Consider the following 22,500-nt stretch of genomic DNA (forward strand, 5'->3'; position numbering starts at 1 on the left):
CAAGCTTATTTTTTCCTCTTCCTCTCGCGTCCTCTTTTTTTCCCTCTCATGGCCACTCTCTCTCTCCCCCTCCCTCCCTATCACCCTTCTGTCCATCTCACGGTAACGAGAGACGGCGATGACGCTGGGCCAAGTTTCCAAAACATGTCTCGCATTTTATTTACATCTTTTTAAATTATTATCTTTCTTTCTTAATTCGTCTCTCTTTTTCTCATCCGCACCTTTTTCTTTCTACTCCCCTCTTTCTCCATCGTGCCTCATCTCTACCTTTACGTCTTCCGTCCTTCCTTTTTTTACTCTCACTCTTCCTCTTTTTTCCCCTCTCATGGCCACTCTGTCCCCCCCCCTCCCTCCCCATCATCCTTCTCTCCATCTCCCCTCATAACACCTCTTCCCACTCTTCCTCACCTGCTGTCCTCTCTTCCTCCCACATCTCATTGTGTATGGAACCGCCCCTTTAAGTTCTGTGGAAAGACACAGGGACTGTCCCTTTAAGAACACTAACTTCTTAAAGACATCTCGACCGAGGCGTACCGACTATATGATAATGTTTATTTTGTACGCGAATAGATCTGCTGATCTTCATCGTGAGCTCATCCGGTAGCGGCGGGGCGGCACGTCCGCTCTGTGAGCTCGTGAGCGTGGAGCGACCTGTCCCGGCGTCAGCGGACACCTCTGTAAACTCACCGCCGGTCGCTGGGGTTCGCCGCCGCCGCGTTAGCGGTGGGATTAAGGGAGCCCCCGCCACTTTAATGCATCCTAATCTCTTGTCCTCACATCGGGGGAGGGGCAGAAGACGGACTGATCCTCTCAGGCGTCTCCCGGACAGCTGCGGCTCGCTTAACTTTCTCTTTTTTCATTTTTTTTTCATTTGAAATGCCATTCTTCTCAGCTGATCTCTCTCCCTCCATAAAAGAAAAGCCCCCCACCCCCCAAAAGTTCCCAGCAAATGATTCATTAGATGCTTCAGTGCACACTTGTCTCATCACTCACTCCGGCGGCTGCCAAGTGCCCCATTCCACCCCGCGTGTTTACACCAGCGGAGGAGGAGGAGAAGAAAGTGCGGCGGTAGAGGAGGAGGAGGAGGAGGAGGAGGAGGAGGAGGAGGAGAGGAGCTGCCCGGTGGGGCCACACACAATGACACTCAGGGCCTATACACTTATATACACTGATTTAGGGGCTTGCTTTCAACCCCCCGCCCCCCCCCCCCCCCCCAGCTTTAATGAAAAACTCTCCCTCAGTGGCAGCTGGGTGGCGGTGATGATCGGAGTGTTTACGCAGCACCGGCTCTGTCTGCCACTGCACAGCGGCAGACATTAATATACAAAAGGACGTCTTGGTAATACGTTGTGAAACCTCTCAGGACTTTGAGGATGCAGTAAGGAGTATTTTAGGACAGTCCCACGTGGCGTCTGTGTGGACAGACCTTTGAATCAAATGTATCTTCATCTATTTACGTCCCCACACGCTTAAAAAATCTACATATAATCAGAGGATCTCTGCTCCACAGTCGAGTTCGACATTTTTAATTGCTCCGGCGCTTGTTTGGCCAATCGGCTGCTTCGATCTCTCGGCTTTATTGACTTAAATAAATGTGATGTCAGCGATCTCCTTTAACGTGAATGTAGTTCTGCTGCGTTGGGTGCAGATGTCCAGCAGGACTGATGTGCTCGTTGGGGAGGAATAGCACTGAGCCCTGTTCACGCTGACACTGGAGGAGTCGAGTGCTGCAGAGACGACCAGGACGTCACCGCTCAGGGTTCGGACTGTCATGGAAAACCTGGGATTTGTAAACGTTTTTTTTTTTCCAACCCTGGAAAAGTCCCAGGGGGGGAGACAGAATCCCCAACGTTTTCGAAAAATCATGGAAATGTGTGATATTCATATATGCATTTAGGTTGAGTTTTAAATAATTGATATGCTTTTAAAAGAATGACGCTCAAAATAAAAGCCGCGATACACTCTTTCATACTCGCACATTTTTCGCACTGCAAGTGAACGCACCGCAACTGAAAAGACATGAATGTTTCTTCTTTTAATGAAACTATTGTCTCTCATTCATTTGTGTCATTTAAGGTAATAAACTGTACGCTTTTAAATTCTCATATTTAGTTTTTTAAATACGACATTTTCTCACTTTTTCATGTAAAAAAAATGTAGTCATGGAAATTTGGTTTAAAGTCCTGGACCCCCATTGGTCAGCATGTGTATGACCCCTGCACCCCGGCACCGGTTCCCTCCACAACATTCCTCTTGGACTTTTTCCCTGTGGCATTTCGGATTATTGCATTAAAAAAGGCGTTGTGGCAAATTCTTATTTATTATACTTTTACGCATTTTGTTCAGCGAGTAAACTCTTCTCAAATGCACGGCGCTTTTTATGATCTCTGACGCGTTTCGCCACATATGAAGCCACCGTGTGTGTTTTTAAAGACACTTACAAGCTTCAAATATCTCGAGTGGGACATTTACTGACAAAACGTAAAAAAAAAAAAATCTCCGTGCCAACCACAGACGTTATCCTCAGGCGTCTCACCAAAGAACCCATTCATAAAACCCCCAAAAAACGCTGACTCATGTCCTCCGGCCCTGTACATCAGACCCACCTCGCGGTCACACAGAGGTAAACGTGGCGAAGAGTTCAACGTGGTGCGTTCAGGGGCCGTGGGAGGATGAGGACATCCAACTGAGATGAGGAGAGCTACACCTTTTTCTTTCGCGAGCCGTAAATCACTTGGCTCCTCTATCGCCTCTCGCTTGCACGCCCATGTTCTCACTCTCTCTCTCTCCCTCTCCCTCCCTGCCTCTCTCTCTCTCTCTCTCTCTCTCTCTCTCTCTCTCTCTCTCTCCCTCCCTCTCTCTCCCTCGCTCTCTCTCTCTCCCTCCCTCTCTCTCTCCCTCCCTCTCTCTCTCTCTCTCCCTCTCTCTCTCTCTCTCTCTCTCTCTCCCTCCCTGCCTCTCTCTCTCCTGCCGAGGACGGAGATAAAATAAGCCCGGATCGGAGGGTCAGCCAGGATAAACAGAGCGTTTGGTCGGTCCAGCAAATGAAACACCTGGTGCTGGTAAACGCCCGACACTCGGGATTAATGCAACATCAAATTGTTTTAAGAATGGGGGGGGGGGGGTGGGGTAGCCGGCCCAGAGCCGACAGACGAGCCCTGGGAGTGAGGGCTCGGCGAGGGGCTCACGTTGAGAACGTCAACGTGTCGTAATGCGAACAGGAAGTTTAGACACAGCCACTGAATACCGCTGTGGCTTTTGAGGGCGGAATATATCCCCCCCCTCCTCCTCCTCCTCCTCCTCCTCCTCCTCTTTCACCTTTTTTTGTTCCTTTCCGCAAAGTGATATTTGTCGTTTCTTTCTCAGTGGGAACCGGTGTGAGAGATGGACTCCTCTGCCTCCCACGCGACACCGCGAGCGTATCGCATGACATGCAGGCTGATTTCCTGGAAGGGGGGGGGACACGCCCGCCCGCCCGCCATTTTGCCTCTGCAGCCGTGAGAGAGAGAGAGAGAGAGAGAGAGACTCTAGTTTGTTTGTGGAGCTAATGTTACGAGAGTAGAGCGGGGGGGGGGGGGGGGCAGACGAATGTTAGTGGATTCGATCTTTGACCTGCGAGCCGCGAGTACCTGACCGCCGCGTTCAATCACGAGTCGGCCGCTCGGCGTCTCCGAAGGGCGCCGCCCACGCCGTCCAGGTGGACCCCCTCCCCCCCGCTGGAGACGAATGAGGAGTGAAGCTTAAACAACATCACTGATTTACAGCTGCCTCTACACTCACCTATATATATCGTATTGTGTCTTCGTCATCTCCTCCCCCCCCCCCTTGTTAATTCCACTGACCTCTCATCGGACCGCGGCGCTCACCCTGCGCTGGGAGCCGCGGGCGGGGGTCTCGCGTGCCCGTGTTGCGGTGTCTGCTGACTTCTGTGTACAGCCCTGTGGTCTGATTCCATAAATATCTGTGGCCTCTGTGATGTTATTCTCAGGGCCCCCGGCCGCTCTCTTTTCAGAAGATTGCGCCACAACACTTGTATTCCTTCAGCCTGCAGTTAGAGGTTTAGGGGGATTAGGAGAGGGAGAGAGAACCCCGGGGCCCCCGGACCCCGGTATACATTTTTATGGCCCGTCTTACGCACACGATCCCGATGTAATGTGCAGGGAAAGTGGAGATGGGGGGGGGGGGGGTAGGACTCACCGCAGGGGAATCAAGTAAACCACAACTTATTTTCCCCTCTCCTTTTTGTTTGGCTCAAAGTGGAGCGGGCTATTGGGGGGCGTCCATGTCGATTAGTTCTTCTCCGGGTTCTTTAGACCAACGGTCTCGGTCCAGCCCATCGAAATAATATTTGGATATCCATGAAATGAATATAGACTCCTGTCGTCCAACACGGATAACTTCTTGTCGGTGTTTCCTGTGGCGGCACCAAGAAGGAGTCCTGGAACCCAGGAATGAGTCGGCATCTCTTTCACTTCCGGTTCCCAAGTCTCAGTCACTGGAGGTTTTTTTGTGATTTTGGTTGAATGCCCAAAACAAGGTCTGCGGTTAACGAGGTTAACAGTTTAAAAATGTTTTATTTTCTATGACAGAAGAAAAATATCCCTCTTTATTGACTTTTGAAGATCTTATCTGTCTCGAAGAAGGCGTCGCTTACCAGGCGCAAACGACTGTAAAGCTGCATTCTCTCTACTGTCCACCAGGGGGCGACTCCTCTGGTTGTATAGAAGTCTCTGCTTTGTGTTAAAGCTGCATTCTCTCTACTGACCACCATGGGGTGACTCCTCTGGTTGTATAGAAGTCAAAACCTGCATTATCTCTACTGTCCACCAGGGGGCGACTCCTCTGGTTGTATAGAAGTCTCTGCTTCGTGTTTAAGCTGCATTCTCACTACTGACCACCAGGGGGCGACTCCTCTGGTTGTATAGAAGTCAAAACATAATGTGATAAAACCTGCATTATCTCTACTGTCCACCAGGGGGCGACTCCTCTGGTTGTATAGAAGTATATATTTCATGTGTTAAAGCTGCATTCTCTCTACTGACCACCAGGGGGCTACTCCTCTGGTTGTATAGACGTCTATGCTTCACGAGTTAAAGCTGCATTCTCTTTGCCGACCACCAGGGGCAACCCCTCTGGTTGTATAGAAGTCTACGAGTAAATGACTCTCTTGATGTATTCCCTCAGTAAACATTGTAAATATGAGTTTTTGTCTCAGTCTCTAGTTTCAAGTCTTCTTCTATACAGCGTGATGTAATCATTTCGTGCTTTATGGTCATTTAGAGTCAAACAGACCATGAAGCAAAGGATGTTTTTGGGCGGGACTGACCGTGATTGACAGGTTGCTACCACGGTGTTGGGAGTTGTCCGTGTTTCTGTCCGACTTTAACCCGTTCACGGTGTGTCACACGCAACGCGTTTGGCTGTACTAAGCTCCGCCCTCTCGTGGAACTGCTGGTTGCAGAAATCCCTGCAGCACTCTACCCTAAACCATAAACCCTAAACCAACAGTGCATTGATTTCTGTAAAAGAAAATTGTGACTGATGATCAAAACCCTTTTCATGAACCGTCTCTGGTGCGATTATTCCCCCTCAACACAATGCACGGGACAATCGGTCAGGCAGAGAGCCTCGGCCTTCGCTAAACAAACTCCTCTTCCTCAACGGTGGAATCGCTCATCCTTTCATGTAGCGTCACCCAACGGCCAACATTTTCATTTGTATATGAGATAGGACCCCCCCACCCTCCTCCTCCTCCTCCACCCACCCTTCCACATCTGTCTGCATGTCGGCGGTTGAAAGCAGAGCGGAGGTCTGCATTCCTTTGGTCTTTTGGTGGCACCCGAAGGTGACGGGACCTCCATTTGGAACATCCCGGGGAAAGAAAAGCGCCGCTCTCTCCGTGTTTTGGCACGCCGCTGTCAGTCAGCTCGGGGATGCACGCTGACAAGAGGCGAGAGGGATCAGCCCTCAGCTGTCCGGCGGTCATAAAAGGGCCTGAACCAGGGGTTGACCGCCGGGGGGGGGGGGGCTCTCTGATTGTGTGTGTGTGTGTGTGTAAATGGTTCATCCTGAAGCCGGATATATGGCTTCTAAGAATACCCCCGAACCGGCAACCTAGGAAGCTCTACCGGTGTTACCCTGTTGAAATGATCCGGGCGTTGCGTTCCGCGTGTGGAGTCGAGCCCCCGCCTCGTGACATGTTGATGTTCGGGCATCCTGTGGTTGGTTTGAGGCCGTCGCTGCTCCTGACAGGGACGCTCTGATTGGTCGGTCACGCAGCAGGAGTGGAGGCCAGTGGGACAGGCGGGGATGGTGAATCTCCACTTTGTCTCGTTTCTCTTCCGGAGATTTAAATGGAAATTGCTGAATGGATGCTTCAGTTGTCAGCAGTTCAGACAAAATAGTTAAATCGTGACAAATTAAATATAGTTATTCTATTGTAATATTGTTTTTCTGGCCCAGAAGCAACCTTGATGTGGAGTTTCTGTATGTATGTATATAAATACATAGTGTATATATATATATATATATGTATTTTTGTATATACTTACAAAATAAATAAATATATATAAATATATTTAACAATAATACATATATAGTTATATATATGTATATATATAAATATATTTATATGTATATATATATGTATATATATATATATGTATATATATTTAATATATATAAATATATATATTTTGTATATATATATTTCTTTAATATATATATATGTATATATATATATTAAATTATATCTATACATATACACATATATATATAAACATTTTTAATAAGAAATATATATATTTAAATAAAAATAAAAAATATATATATACAGCTATTCATAAGCATGTCCTGTTTGTATTTCTACGCGTGTGTGTGTGTGCGTGTGTGTGCGCGTGGGTGTGCGTGTGTGGGCAGTAGTCTCCAGTTATCAGCCGGCGACTCGGTGGAACCTCGGCTCTGAGCGTCGAGTAGAAGTCGACCTCAGGGAGGCAGGAATGTGCCGAATCTACCGATGCTTTTCAAAAGTCCATGTGTGAAGCCACAAGCTGCTCTGTGGCTCCGGGGAAGCCCACGTGAAACCAGTGGCGTAACTTCCCTAATGCGTGTGTAATAAGAGGCACATTACGACCCCAGGAGGCCCAACCAGACTGGAGGGAACCAGGAGGCCAAGCGGGCTCAGGACCTCAGAAACCGTCTTCCTCCTCCGGGCGTCACCAGTCGTCTGCTGCTCCGCCTTCTTCCATTCTTCTTGTTCGATATCGGATCGCTTCTTCAATTTACTCGCTGGTACCAACCCTAGTGTGTGTGTGTGTGTGTGCATGTGTGGGTGTGAGTGTGTGCGTTAGAGTGTGTGTTAGAGAGAGAGTGTGTGTGAGAGAGAGAGAGAATGTGTGCGTGTTTTTCTGTGTGTGTGTGAAAGAGAGAGTGTGAGTGTGTGTGTGTGTGTGAGTGTGTGTGTCAGTCCTGTTACTTCAGCTGCAGGTCTGAGAACCGCAGAGGGAAACGTGAAGCCACCGTGTAGACAACTCTACTGCGGTGGTCCCCTTTCTTCTCTCTCCACACACACACACACACACACGCACACACGGCCCTCCAATCAGACCCCCACCCCTCCCCCCAGTGTAGCCGGGGCGCAAACAAAATTATTAACATGCGCAAATATGCTTTGCTCCATGTATTTCCTCTGAGATGAAAACAGGCCCCGCCTCCATTCCTCGGCGCTGACGAGCGGCCGGCGTTTAGAGCATTGTTCGCTCCTCGAGATGTTTTCCATCTCCTCCTCCGACGGCTCGGAGACGCCGGCCTCCGAAGGGCTTTGAAGGGCCTCACATTGTGTGTGTAGCCTGGTAATGGGCTGATGTTATTAGCATCTTAAAGAGAGTTCAGCTTTTTCTTATTTTTTTCTCTCTTCTGAGGGAGAGATCCAGCTGACGGACACATGTTGGACGGACTCACACACACACACACACACCACACGCTGACATGTCAGACTCTGCGCGGAGATGCATGCAGACACGTTCTCACACACACACACACACACACACACGGTCCACGTCACGTATTTTGCACTTTTCTTCAGAGGTTTTTTTTTTTTCCAACCTGGTTTTGTGGCTCAGTGACGAATGAATAGATCAAAAGTTAATTTTTTGTATGTGATCCACATGCTGCAGCCGCTAGAGCATGCGTCCACTAAAAAAAAAAAGTGCTTGTTTTTGACTCGGGTTGTTACGATAACATTGTGGAAAAAGACCCGACAGAGAAATACAATGTCACCGTGTCACGGGACTTCCAAAAGAAGGTGGGAGAGCCGGAGAGGTACAGAAGCTCAGCGGAATCTTAAGAGACGTTCAAACGATGAAGCTCTCCACTCCCAGACTTCACCAGAGAGTCCAAGAATAAGTTTGTATTAAAAATATATATATATATATATATCTTCATTCTCCCTCCTCTCCACAATTGCTGAATACGTGCCCTCTTTTTGTCCTTCACCCCCACCTCACTTAGGGTCTCTGGGCTGCTCCGGCCCCTCTCTCTCTCTCTCTCTCTCTCACGCACACTCACACACCCACACACACACACTCCCTCTCTCTTACACACTCACACACACACACTCACGCACATTCACACTCTCTCTCTCACACACACATTCTCTTTCTCACACACTCGCTCTCTCTCACGCACCCACACACACACACACTCCCTCTATCTCTCTCACACTCTCTCACGCACCCACACACACACACACACACTCACACTTCATTTACACTACACACATACACACACTTTGCATTTTGCACACTCTGTCTATATTTAATATTTTTATATTTAATTTAATTTTACACTGCAGTCATTAGTATTGTGTATGCATATATGTTGTAAATATATATATATACATATATATTTTATTTTATATTTTACTTTGTATACTTTGCACAGTCATTGTATTATATTTGTTTGTGTGTGTATATATATATACATATGTTTCATTTTATATACATATATATACTTCATTTTATATTTTACTTGTATACATCTATATCTTTCATCCTCTCGTGTGTTTAGTTTATTGGTGCTGCTACTGTGACGACAAATTTCCCCTTGGGGATAAATAAAGTATATATCTATCTATCTTATCTATCTCTATCACACTCTCTCTCTCTCTCTCACACACACACATTCTCTTTCTCACACACTCTCTCTCACGCACACACACACACTCTCTCTCTCTCTCTGGTCAGCTCACAGGATGCTGTGTTGAGCACTTCCTGCCCCCGGGGCTTCAGGAAAGAGTCCGTTTGATGTGCCATCTCCTCTAATTCTCTACACCTGGACTGTGCTCTCAGCAGAAACAGTAGTTCACTGCCACCCACACACACACTCACACACACACACACACACTCACACTCATTCCTTCCTTCCTATCCTCCATCGTCCTTCACTCCACATCTCCTGTTTAATCTGGGTTTCAGTTGCTCTCTAATCTCTCAGTTCCTTCTGATAAAGGAACTAAACGAGGCCCGAGCTGCGTTTAGCATGTTTCTCATTTACGACTCCCCTCCTGCTACTTCTTTTTTTATTATTGTTGCCCCTTTTTTTTCTCTTCCCCTTCACCCCTCCCCTTCTGTCCGGTTCTTTCTCTTTTTGTTATTATTATTCCCATCAAATGTTCTCCGTGGGGCCCCGCAGCTGTTTTGGATGGTCGGCACTGGTGGTCAAAAAAAACAAAAAACGTTTTTTAGGCACGGTGGTGCTCGAATGCCGTTTTTTTTTATTTTATGCAGCGCTGCCTGTTTTAGAGTTGTGGGTTTGTCAGGAGCCGGGACCCTCACAAAACACGAGAGGAGAGAAGGGAGGGGTAGAAGAGGATCACGATGTGAAGGTGAGGGAGTTGAGTTCTGTCACCTTCGGTCCTTCAGTCTCTCTTCTTCCTCTCTCCTCACATCCTTTCGTGTGCTTCTTCTCCTTTTTTTATTGGAACGAGGCGCCGAGCCGGGCGAACACACACAGAAACAACCGGGTCTCGGGCCCGTTTCTCCGAGAACACGCCGCCCCCCCGCACATGTTCGGTGTGACGGGCTCCAGATGAGGCTGATTGAACGCAGCCTTCATTCTCACTCTCACCTCCCCTGGAGGTCTCGGGGTTTGTGTGTGTGTGTGTTTTTTTTCTTCCTCCCCGGCAACCTGTTGAGGGCATTCCACTCCACACAGCGCACCTCCTTCTCCACATTACTCCTAATCTCTTTCAGCGGGTCTCCCCCTCTCCCTTTTTTCGCCTCGTTTAACCCCGAAGAAGAAGGACGCAGTCGACATGTTTCCGGATGCTTTGAAGGATCTGTCGTGTTTACTTTCCTCTGCCTGAGTCGATTATTCTCCGTGTAGCGGATGCATTTGTGTAAAAGGTCGGCAGCTCCATATTAATCACATATCAATGCTTTGGATATGAGAAGATGACCCAGATACGGGCATTTTGTCACGTGGGAGTAGGAACAGAACGAGTGTAAATGAAAGATATTTGTTACCGCGGATTCTTAAAACATTTTCAGAATTTAAGGGTCATAAAATGTAGTAAAAGGTATTTTGTTTTTTATTCTGGCAGGTGTTGAGTTTTGAGGCGATGTCTAGTTGAATGAGAGTCACTTATTTAAATATCGCGTGGTCTTTGGCCGTGAACACGGGAGTTGCTGGCAGCGAGGGGGCGTGGCTTACAGTGGGTACGGAAAGTATTCATATTTTTTGTTTCGTTGCAGCCATTTGCTAAAATAAAAAAGTTCATTTTATTTCTCATTAATGTTCACTCTGCATCCCATCTTGACAGAAAAAAACAGACATGTAGACATTTTTGAAAATGTATTTAAAAAAGAAAAACTGAAATATCACGTGGTCATAAATATTAAGTATAAGTGCAAAACAGTTTCCAACGACGGCTTCTCGGACGGTTCGGTGTAACAAAGCGTCGGCCGGTCAGGTTGCGTGAGGAAAAACGTCCCCTCTTTGAATATATGTGTCGTAGTTGATTTCAAACAGATAGCCCCGCCCCTTTCCATCTTGCTGTGGAAAGAGTATTTCATGTTACTTTACATTATTACATGTCATTTAGCTGACGCTTTTATCCAAAGCGACTGACAATAAGTTCATTCAACCACGAATACAAACTCAGAACAACAAGAAGCAAGAAAGTAACATTTCTTCAAGAAAGACAAACTACAAAAATACCATAAGTACTACAATACCATAAGTCGAAGCCTTTAAAAAAAAGGCATTAACATTGATTTTTTTAAATAACGTGTGCATGGCTTACATGGACACAGGAGTAATCATTAAAGTTATTAGAAACAGAAAGTCCCAAAAAAATGTACCTTGACTTCTACGACACGCCTTCTAAAGTCACAGCGTCGATACATGAAGCTGCTCTCTCCCATCCTTTCTTTCTTTTGAACTTCTCTCCACCCCCCCCCCCCCTCCTCATGTGACTTCCTCAGTCAGAGAGAGGGGGGGGGGATCTCCCATATAGAAATGTCACTTTGTATAAATACACTCGGCGGTTTTGGACGGATGCGAGATCGGCTTCAGAATTATAAACACTGGCTCACGCGGCCGTTTACAGAGGAGGAGGAGGAGGAGGAATTAGCCGACGTAAAGAAGCATGTGCGCCCCACATTATTGTAATTATTTGATGCCGTTCCGCTGTCACGGGAGTATCTGGACGCTTATCTCACGAGAAGAAAAAGGACGCCCGCGGTGCTCGCCGTCGGCCCCGGGGCCTCCGGAGCCGCTCCGCTCCTCGCCCGCCTCTCCTCAGAGCCTCGTATTCTGTTTCATTCCGCCTTTTGTTTGCCGCGAAGGGGGGAATCTCCCCCCCCCCACCCCTAAAAAAAAGCAGTTTAAGGTCAAGACCGACGTCAGCGGAGCGAAGGAACCTTCTGTTTTAGAGATCCCGTTACATGTTTGTTCAGCCCGTCTGCTAAACCTGTAGCGCCCGTTAACCCTAATCAAATGTGGCCATCACTCCCCGTGACTTTGTTTAGGAAGAAACGTCCGTGTCTTCGTCCCGAAGGAGGATGAGGCCTTGATATGCAATCTCGCCGCTTTAAACATTTTTGTCAGGACGCGGTAATTGCCCGTAAACAAACGTGTGTAATCAAGTCGGGAAGCGCTCTGCCAACAACAACAACAACTCCAAAAACAAGAAAAGACCCCCTCGCGCTTCACAGATAGAAACGAAGCATCTTCAACAGGAAAAAAAGAAGAAGAAGAGAAGGAGAAATGCACCGGGACGCGGCTCTACGGACTAATGTGAACCAGCTTGATACCGGAGCGCTTAATCAATATCAAGTGGAAAGAAGAAGAAGAAGAATGAGAAGGATGAGAAGGAGGAAAAAGAAGAAGAATGAGAAGGAGGAAAAAGAAGAAGGAGGAAGAAGAATGAGAAGGAGGAAAAGGAGGAAGAAGAAGAAGAATGAGAAGAAGAAGAAGGAGAAGGAGGAAGAAGAAGAAGAATGAGAAGAAGAAGAAGGAGAAGGAGGAAAAAGAAGAAGAAGGAGGAAGAAGAAGAAGAATGAGGAGGAAAAGAAGAAGAATGAGAAGGAGGAAAAAGAAGAAGAAGAAGAATAAGGAGGAAAAAGAAGGACGAAGAAGAAGAAGGATGAGAAGGAGGAAGAAGAAGAAGAAGAAGAAGAATGAGAAGGAGGAAAAAGAAGAAGAATGAGAAGGAGGAAAAAGAAGAAGAAGGAGGAAGAATGAGAAGAAGAAGAATGAGAAGGAGGAAAAAGAAGAAGAAGGAGGAAGAAGAATGAGAAGGAGGAAAAAGAAGAAGAATGAGAAGGAGGAAGAAGAAGAAGAATGAGGAAGAAGAAGAAAGAAGAAAGAAGAAGAAGAAAGAAAAAGAAAAAAAAACAGTAGTGGTTCATGCTGGATCCATAAAGCGGGCCTAATTTTACAGCTCCATAAAACACCCTCCTCTTCCTCTTCCTCCTCCTCCTCCGCCTCCTCCTCCTCGCCGGAGCATCGAGTGAAGAGTTTATGTGCCGGAGTAAATGTGGAGGGATGGAGCCATCGCGCCTTTAGAGGCTCTCGTCTGTACCGTGTGTGTGTGTGTGTGTGTGTGTGTGTGTGTGTGTGTGTGTGTGTGTGTGTGTGTGTGTGTGTGTGTGTGTGTGTGTGTGTGTGTGTGTGTGTGTGTGTGTGTGTGTGTGTGTGTGTGTGTGTGTGTGTGTGTGTGTGTGTGTGTGTGTGTGTGTGTGTGTGTGTGTCTCGCCCGCCGCGTCGTCGGTTATCTTTGAAAACCGCTTCAGCTGGAATGAATGTTTAGTCTTTTCTTCCCGGGCGCTTTGGGCTTCGTCCGGTCAGAGCTATAAAAAAGCAAAGGGTCGTCTTCCAGGATGATTTCCCTGTAATGAGCGTAGAAGTAGCGTTGAGGTATGTGCCTGTTCGACTTTAGCGTGATGAAGATGACCGCATGTGAAGGGAACGCCAGAGCCTCGGTCAGACGCCGCAGCCAGTGGGGAGGAATCGATTCCAGATAAGGCCTCTCCAATTAAAATGGGGGGGGGGTTACATCATCGTGGCGGCGTGAGGAAGGCAGCGAGGCGCTCTCCCCGTCACACCTCCACCTGACATGTTCCATCCAGGCCGCAGGAAGCGTCCAACATGTAGCCGCTGACACAGGAAGTGATGTCACAAGGCCCTCTCACTACGATGGGGAGCTCTGCAGGACACAAGGACGACTAATGACAATAATACTATTACTATAGCTACTAATACTACTACTAGTACTAATACTACTACAGCCACTACTACTACTTATACTACTACTACTGCACCACCTACTACCACTGCACTACTACCAGCTACTCACTACCACTACTACTACTACTAGCTACTACAGCTACACTGCTACCACCACTACCTACAGCTACTACTACCACTACTGGTACTACACCTACCACTAGCACCACCACTACTGCATACCACCACTGGTACTAATACTACTAGCACCAAACCACCACTACTACAGTACTAGCTACTACCACTAGCACCAATGCTACTATAGCCTACCACTACTACTACTAGTACTACTACTACTACTACTACTACTACAGCTACTATTACTACTACAGTTACTAGTACTACTACTACTAGTACTAATACTACTACTACTATAGCTACTACTACTACTACTAGTCCTAATACTACTACTACTACTACTACTACAGCTACTATTACTACTACAGTTACTAGTACTACTACTACTACTAGTACTACGACTACTACTCCTACTGCAGCTGCTACTGCTAGTACCATATGCAGTTTGCGTCTACATGATGAGTCTGAAGGAGTCCAGTGATCTTCTGGCCCTGTTTCAGTGGAATGCAGCAGGAGAAGAGCACAGATAAGGCTGAACAAACCTGTGTGTGTGTGTGTGTGTGTGTGTGTGTGTGTGTGTGTGTGTGTGTGTGTGTGTGTGTGTGTGTGTGTGTGTGTGTGTGTGTGTGTGTGTGTGTGTGTGTGTGTGTGTGTGTGTGTGTGTGTGTGTGTGTGTGTGTGTGTGTGTGTGAAGCAGAACAGGAGCAGGGCTACATCTGTGCGTTTCAATAAAAGAGCCTCACTATTAGCGCGGACAAACTACAGACTCCATCGGACTGAAACGCACGTTTGGAGCCACGTCAACATTCCCGACTGATGTGCAGCCAAGGACAATATAAATATATATATATATATAAATGATATTTATTTATATATATATTCCTATATATATATATATTTTAATGCATATATATATATCGTAATATATAAATATATATATATATAAATGTTATTTATTTATATATATTCCTATATATATTTTAATACATATATATATTCCTATAGGAATATATATATATAGGAATATATATATTTAAATTTATTTATATATATATATATTTTAATACACCTCTCCGACACGTAAACCGCCGCGTGAGATAATAAATGAGTCCCGTGATTGAGACGTGTTGAAGCCCCGTGTTCCAGCTCGTGTATAACAGTAATAGTTTCCTCCTCAGCTCTTGTGTAAATAAGATATAAGTGTTTGAGTGTGGGTGTCTTTAAAGCACAATCAGCCTAATGAATCACAGGCTTCTGTTGGGATGAGTAATGCCGTTGGGCTTAAAAAAAGAAAAAAAACGGACTAGATTATTCCATTTCTTTTTCCCGGCGTGGGGACGTGTCACTGCAGCGAAGCCACGGCGTGGAACGCTGCAATTTTTTTTGTTTATTGCGTATTGGAGCGAGAGAGGGAAACGTCGCTCTCGATTGGGATGGTTGTACTTGGCTTTTAAAAAAAACACACACACACACAAAAAAAAGGGCCTGTGAGTAAGTACCTTGTTATTGCCAAGTGTGGCAGATCTGGAGCGCCGCTGCAGCTCTTTTTCTTTTGTCTTGGACATTTAGTTGTTCTTGTGACTGTGTTGAATAAAAAAGAAAAATGTTAAAAAAAAATAAAAACTCCCAGTGATCGAAACAATTACTTTTTAGTCGTAATAACAATCCCTGTGTGACCGGAGGGGGGGATGAGGAGGGGGGGGGTCACGTTCTGCTGCCTCCCGGCCGCTCGGCGTTCTAATTTCGGAGCCTTAATTACTGTAATTGCTCGACGCAGATTAACGCCAATTGGACTCGACTGGGGTCATAAATCCGCGGCTCAGAAGTTGCCGGCAATTCTGGCAATTGGGAGCGGACCGCCGTCGGGCCAGGGGGCGCTTAACTCGCTAAGTAATTGCAAGTTTGATGAATCATAATGCTTTTTACGAATTCCCTCACACACACACAGGCCCAGTGGGACTCTGCTTGAAGCCACCGGGGTTTCGGTGGAAGCCGCCGCGCAGCTTTCGGCCTCCCCACATCAGAAGCGCCGCGAGCCGCTCCACGTTGTTTGGGCTCGCGACATTTCGGAGGCCCTCGGGGAAGGAATCTCAAAAAGCTGGATTCACGGACGGGGCGAGGCCGTTTGTGACTCCGTCTCGCACTAAAACTCTCTTCTTTTTTTTTTTTACCGCAAAGTGAACCGACACACATTAAGCAGCCTTGAGTGTCGGTCGCCGCCGCGCTACTCCAGCTCACACACACGGTCGTTGTGGTTTGTCCTCAGAACACGCGTGTGCGTGTGCGTGTGCGGGACGTGATTAAGCCGGACTCGTCCTCGTGAAGCCTGAGAGTTCATCCTCCGGTGTGTGTGTGTGTGTGTGTGTACGTTCCACCAGGAGAGCAGAAGCCGAGGGCCCCCCGGCTCTCTTCAAACACACACGTCCAGGCACTTACTCACACACACACACACACACACACACACACATATCTAAAAAGACTCTGTCGGACGTGTATTGCATGTGATTGTTGGGGGGAAGTGGAGTGTAAAAACAGGTCCGAGGGGGTGGCGGGTTCAGGTTGCGGAGTTTTTCGGAGTGACGAGATCCAGAAGCCGGCGGCGCTCGGTATTACCCTGCTGCTTCCTGCCCCTATTGGGGGGGGGGGGGGGGGATGGATGGAGCTTGAAAGAGAGGAAGGTGGGGAGGCCATTTAAAGCCATGAGACCACCCCCACCCCCCCTGAGTCTCGTAACACAGCCCGCCCCTCCGATCCCACCGCGGTTTGTTTTACAACCTTGAACCAACGATTCCCTTTAAAAAAAAATCCTCGGGCAATCAGGCTCTCTCTCCCCGACATTCCACTTCCACTCCTTCTTCAACAGGCCCTCTCACTTTATTTACCCGCTGGCTCTGCTCAGTACCACTCTCGTTTTAAAAACGCATTCCTTTTTATTTTTCTTGCAATCCGGTCCCTCCTATATCGTGCAAAACCCGGCTGCTGTTTCACAGTCGTGTGTGTGTGTGTGTGTGTGTGTGTGTGTGCCCAGTGAGTTCCTCCTATTACCACTTCAGCACGCGTTCCCAGATCGGCTCCCGCACGTCCACTTAATAACACAAATCGTGATGGATGCTCCGCCCGCCACAGGCTCACGAGGCCCAAAGAATGCTGAACACGGGGGGAAATAACGAGTAATGAATTGGCCATTTGTAAAAAATGCTGCCCGCATATCTTCTGTTCAAAGGAATTCGGAGCATCATTACTTCTCTCTCTCTCTCTCGGTGATGGAGGACCGGCGGTGGCTCCGCCTCCCGCTGCAGGGCTCGAGTTGGACGGAGGTTCTGACTCATGATTATGATGTTGGACGGCAGCCCCTCATATTTCAGCTCTGACGCGAAATCGGTCCAGTGGCTTTTTTTATTTGATTAATTTTTTTATCTGACTCAAATTGGGTTTACATTGTGTCAGAAGAAGGGAGAGATGTGTTTTTGAAAAATCTTTCAAATAATAGCCGTGGAGGCCGTGAGACGTCGAAGCGCGGCTTTTTTTTATTCATTTTTTAAATATATAAATAGCAGAATTTTGTCGTAAAAAATAATGTTTCTGCGGTCTTTATCCTGCAATTAAAATACGGTTGGCTCGGGAACAAGGGCGAAGTACTTGTGTTTGAGAGAAAAAAATTCTCTCTCTCTCTCCCTCTCTCTCCCTCCCTCCTCCCTCATCTGCGAAAGCATGTCATTTATGACTTGTTATGTTCATTTTTTATTTTATTTTCTCCACGCTTTCCACATGTTTCGCGGAGGCGGGCAGATGTCTGATAATGGGCACGGCCGGACCCCCGGACCCCCGTTCGGGCATGTTCCACCTGCCTGGCGTAGGAGAGAGCGAGCGCCCTTACGCGTTCCCCGAGGCGCTCTCCGGTTCCTCATGGGGTCGAGCCGTGTGGTCTTCACATGACCAATCAAACATGTCAAAAAGCAGCCCGTGTTTTCCCCCCGCACATGTACAACAAGAAAATCTGGCTTCAATTATTATTGCACCCCAAGGGGAACTTCCAGAATTCCTCCCCTCCTCATTTGTCAGAAATGAAGCTCTCTCGTTTCCTGCGATTGGCTGAAATATGTCTTTTGATATTAAATCACGCCGGTTTCCACTGGCGGCATGACCAAGACAAATGTTTATCATATTTATTTATGTCATCGGAGATGACCCCGCGGCTCCGGCGACGCAGGAGACTTGGCCCCGCCGACTCCCATGTAATGTTGATTATGAGTAAGAGAGTCTCCTAAATAAGCCCAAAAGTTAAGAGATAATTTGGAGAGAGAGAGAGAGAAAAAAACCACATGAGGTAACTGTGGTTTTGTTTAATGTGAAAAATACCGGTTTTTTTTGGGGAGGTTGGGGAGGGTGATGGAGGTACTGTTACAAAAGCCCTAATGAACCTAGACTGACACATCCCACCCAAATCTTACGGGGCTCTCGGTTTGATTTGCAGTGCGCTCTGTTGATAAATGCGGCTCCAAATGTTGATTGAGGATCTGTTTCACTTGTTTGTATGTCAACAACTGCAGCCAAATCTAGTTGTACACCTCTGATCTCGCGGCGCAATTGTTTTTGTACTTGGTGCGCATTGTCATAACATCACGCTCCGGCAGAGGCCTTTGCAGCGTGGCTGAGCATGGAGGAGGTGGAGGGGGAGGTGGGGGTGGGCGGGATATGAAAATTGCCATTGACGTTTGCCGAAACAAATAAAACGACTCACATCTGTAGCCATTTTGAGCCCTTTATTTATACCATTTAAGCTCTCATTTGAATTCACCAGCACAAATAAACACATCATAACGAAGCGAGAGCCCTGATGTCATGCGCAGATGTCGGATTGTGATTATTCCTCCTGCCTCGTGAACATTATTATTTATTTTTTCGTACCCTGGGATCTTTGTCTCTCTTGAAAGGCAAAAATCAAAAATAGATGACATCACTTTGGGTTTTTTGCCCACTCCCGACAGTATCTCTGCATCTCTCCCAGCGTATCGCAGTTTGCGTAAACACGCCACACGAGTTCTTGGAGCGCTCCGAAAATAGAAGGGAAGAGGCGGTAAGAGTCTCCAGACGCCTGCCAGCGATGAGCTGGCATGGAGCTGGACTTCGATAAAAAGGCAAATGATTTCACCTGAGGCCTGCCGGGTTATTTACCCTTAGGGCGAGGCTTTGATATTGTTATAAATCATCCAATAAAAAAGAAAAGGCAGAGGTCTGTAGGGCTCTTTACTGGTTCAGTGTAACACACTCTACCTGCTCTACTCCCGGAGTCTTGGTCTTATTTGTAATTGACTAAAAACACTACCGTTCAAAAGTTTGGGGTCATCCAGACAATTTCGTGTCTTCCATGAAAACTCACTTTTTATTCATCAAATGAATTGAAAATTGAATAGAAAATATAGTCAAGACATTGACAAGGTTAGAAATAATGATTAATATTTGAAGTATTAATTTTGTTCTTCAAACTTCAAGCTCAAAGGAAGGCCAGTTGTATAGCTTATATCACCAGCATAACTGTTTTCAGCTGTGCTAGCATAATTGCACAAGGGTTTTCTAATCAGATATTAGTCTTCTAAGGCGATTAGCAAACACAATGTACCATTAGAACACTGGAGTGATAGTTGATGGAAATGGGCCTCTATACACCTATGGAGATATTTCATTAGAAACCAGACGTTTCCACCTAGAATAGTCATTTACCACATTAACAATGTATAGTGTGTATTTTTGATTAATGTTATCTTTATTGAAAAAACAGTGCTTTTCTTTGAAAAATAAAGACATTTCTAAGAAACCCCAAACTTTTGAACGGTAGTGTATATATATTTTAAAAAGTACAGGCTGACCCAATGTGACCCCCGTACAACGATAAATAAAACCTCTTCATGTTTTATACATATAGGTCGGATGGAGCTAGACACCTGCTCCATGTATTTAGAACTGATACCGCATACTGCAAAAAGGTCAATGTTTCTTAAATTAACTGGGTTAACTGGTAGCATATAAGTAGCATTAGCACTGAAGATGTACTGAATGTAAACACCAATTAAATGGAGGCAGGTTCCCCAAAATGTCAATGTTTCTTAAATTAACTGAGTTATGTCTCCGTCTCTTAACTTTTAGTTTATTGAAACTCGTCTTGTTCTTATGTTGTTATGCTGTCTTCTCCAGGTCAGCCTCGAAAAAGAGATTTATAATCCCAATGAGACTTACCTGGTTAAATGAAGATTTAATTGTTATTGTGTGTTTTATTCAGTCAATCGTTGCAACACAATACTATATTATTCTATATAATATACACAACAGAAAGACTTAGAAGGTGTAGGTAGAAGCAATAAATGCTTTTATTCCTATCCTAAATTATTATCATCAAATAAATCAGAAAATGTATATAAAATAAAGGTTTATTAAAGAGCGAGCGCCCACGCTGCTCCCGAGGCGCCTCCGGTTCCTCATGGGGTCGAGCCGTGTGGTCTTCACATGACCAATCAAACATGTCAAAAAGCAGCCCGTGTTTTCCCCCCGCACATGTACAACAAGAAAATCTGGCTTCAATTATTATTGCACCCCAAGGGGAACTTCCAGAATTCCTCCCCTCCTCATTTGTCAGAAATGAAGCTCTCTCGTTTCCTGCGATTGGCTGAAATATGTCTTTTGATATTAAATCACGCCGGTTTCCACTGGCGGCATGACCAAGACAAATGTTTATCATATTTATTTATGTCATCGGAGATGACCCCGCGGCTCCGGCGACGCAGGAGACTTGGCCCCGCCGACTCCCATGTAATGTTGATTATGAGTAAGAGAGTCTCCTAAATAAGCCCAAAAGTTAAGAGATAATTTGGAGAGAGAGAGAGAGAAAAAAACCACATGAGGTAACTGTGGTTTTGTTTAATGTGAAAAATACCGGGTTTTTTTGGGGAGGTTGGGGAGGGTGATGGAGGTACTGTTACAAAAGCCCTAATGAACCTAGACTGACACATCCCACCCAAATCTTACGGGGCTCTCGGTTTGATTTGCAGTGCGCTCTGTTGATAAATGCGGCTCCAAATGTTGATTGAGGATCTGTTTCACTTGTTTGTATGTCAACAACTGCAGCCAAATCTAGTTGTACACCTCTGATCTCGCGGCGCAATTGTTTTTGTACTTGGTGCGCATTGTCATAACATCACGCTCCGGCAGAGGCCTTTGCAGCGTGGCTGAGCATGGAGGAGGTGGAGGGGGAGGGGGGGGGGGGGGGATATGAAAATTGCCATTGACGTTTGCCGAAACAAATAAAACGACTCACATCTGTAGCCATTTTGAGCCCTTTATTTATACCATTTAAGCTCTCATTTGAATTCACCAGCACAAATAAACACATCATAACGAAGCGAGAGCCCTGATGTCATGCGCAGATGTCGGATTGTGATTATTCCTCCTGCCTCGTGAACATTATTATTTATTTTTTCGTACCCTGGGATCTTTGTCTCTCTTGAAAGGCAAAAATCAAAAATAGATGACATCACTTTGGGTTTTTTGCCCACTCCCGACAGTATCTCTGCATCTCTCCCAGCGTATCGCAGTTTGCGTAAACACGCCACACGAGTTCTTGGAGCGCTCCGAAAATAGAAGGGAAGAGGCGGTAAGAGTCTCCAGACGCCTGCCAGCGATGAGCTGGCATGGAGCTGGACTTCGATAAAAAGGCAAATGATTTCACCTGAGGCCTGCCGGGTTATTTACCCTTCGGGCGAGGCTTTGATATTGTTATAAATCATCCAATAAAAAAGAAAAGGCAGAGGTCTGTAGGGCTCTTTACTGGTTCAGTGTAACACACTCTACCTGCTCTACTCCCGGAGTCTTGGTCTTATTTGTAATTGACTAAAAACACTACCGTTCAATAGTTTGGGGTCATCCAGACAATTTCGTGTCTTCCATGAAAACTCACTTTTATTCATCAAATGAATTGAAAATTGAATAGAAAATATAGTCAAGACATTGACAAGGTTAGAAATAATGATTAATATTTGAAGTATTAATTTTGTTCTTCAAACTTCAAGCTCAAAGGAAGGCCAGTTGTATAGCTTATATCACCAGCATAACTGTTTTCAGCTGTGCTAACATAATTGCACAAGGGTTTTCTAATCAGATATTAGTCTTCTAAGGCGATTAGCAAACACAATGTACCATTAGAACACTGGAGTGATAGTTGATGGAAATGGGCCTCTATACACCTATGGAGATATTTCATTAGAAACCAGACGTTTCCACCTAGAATAGTCATTTACCACATTAACAATGTATAGTGTGTATTTTTGATTAATGTTATCTTTATTGAAAAACAGTGCTTTTCTTTGAAAAATAAAGACATTTCTAAGTAACCCCAAACTTTGAACGGTAGTGTATATATATTTTAAAAAGTACAGGCTGACCCAATGTGACCCCCAGACAACGATAAATAAAACCTCTTCATGTTTTATACATATAGGTCGGATGGAGCTAGACACCTGCTCCATGTATTTAGAACTGATACCGCATACTGCAAAAAGGTCAATGTTTCTTAAATTAACTGGGTTAACTGGTAGCATATAAGTAGCATTAGCACTGAAGATGTACTGAATGTAAACACCAATT

The 22,500-nt window shown here is 45.9% G+C and overlaps 1 protein-coding gene across 4 annotated transcripts in view; it reads left to right on the top strand.

Annotated features, from left to right (window-relative positions):
• LOC130206618 (intermembrane lipid transfer protein VPS13B-like) overlaps window positions 1-22,500 on the top strand; it is a 401,351-nt gene that overhangs the window by 240,207 nt on the left and 138,644 nt on the right. The gene's annotated exons all lie outside the window — the stretch shown is intronic.

Source organism: Pseudoliparis swirei, chromosome 16, assembly GCF_029220125.1.
Source record: "Pseudoliparis swirei isolate HS2019 ecotype Mariana Trench chromosome 16, NWPU_hadal_v1, whole genome shotgun sequence".
NCBI lineage: Eukaryota > Metazoa > Chordata > Actinopteri > Perciformes > Liparidae > Pseudoliparis > Pseudoliparis swirei.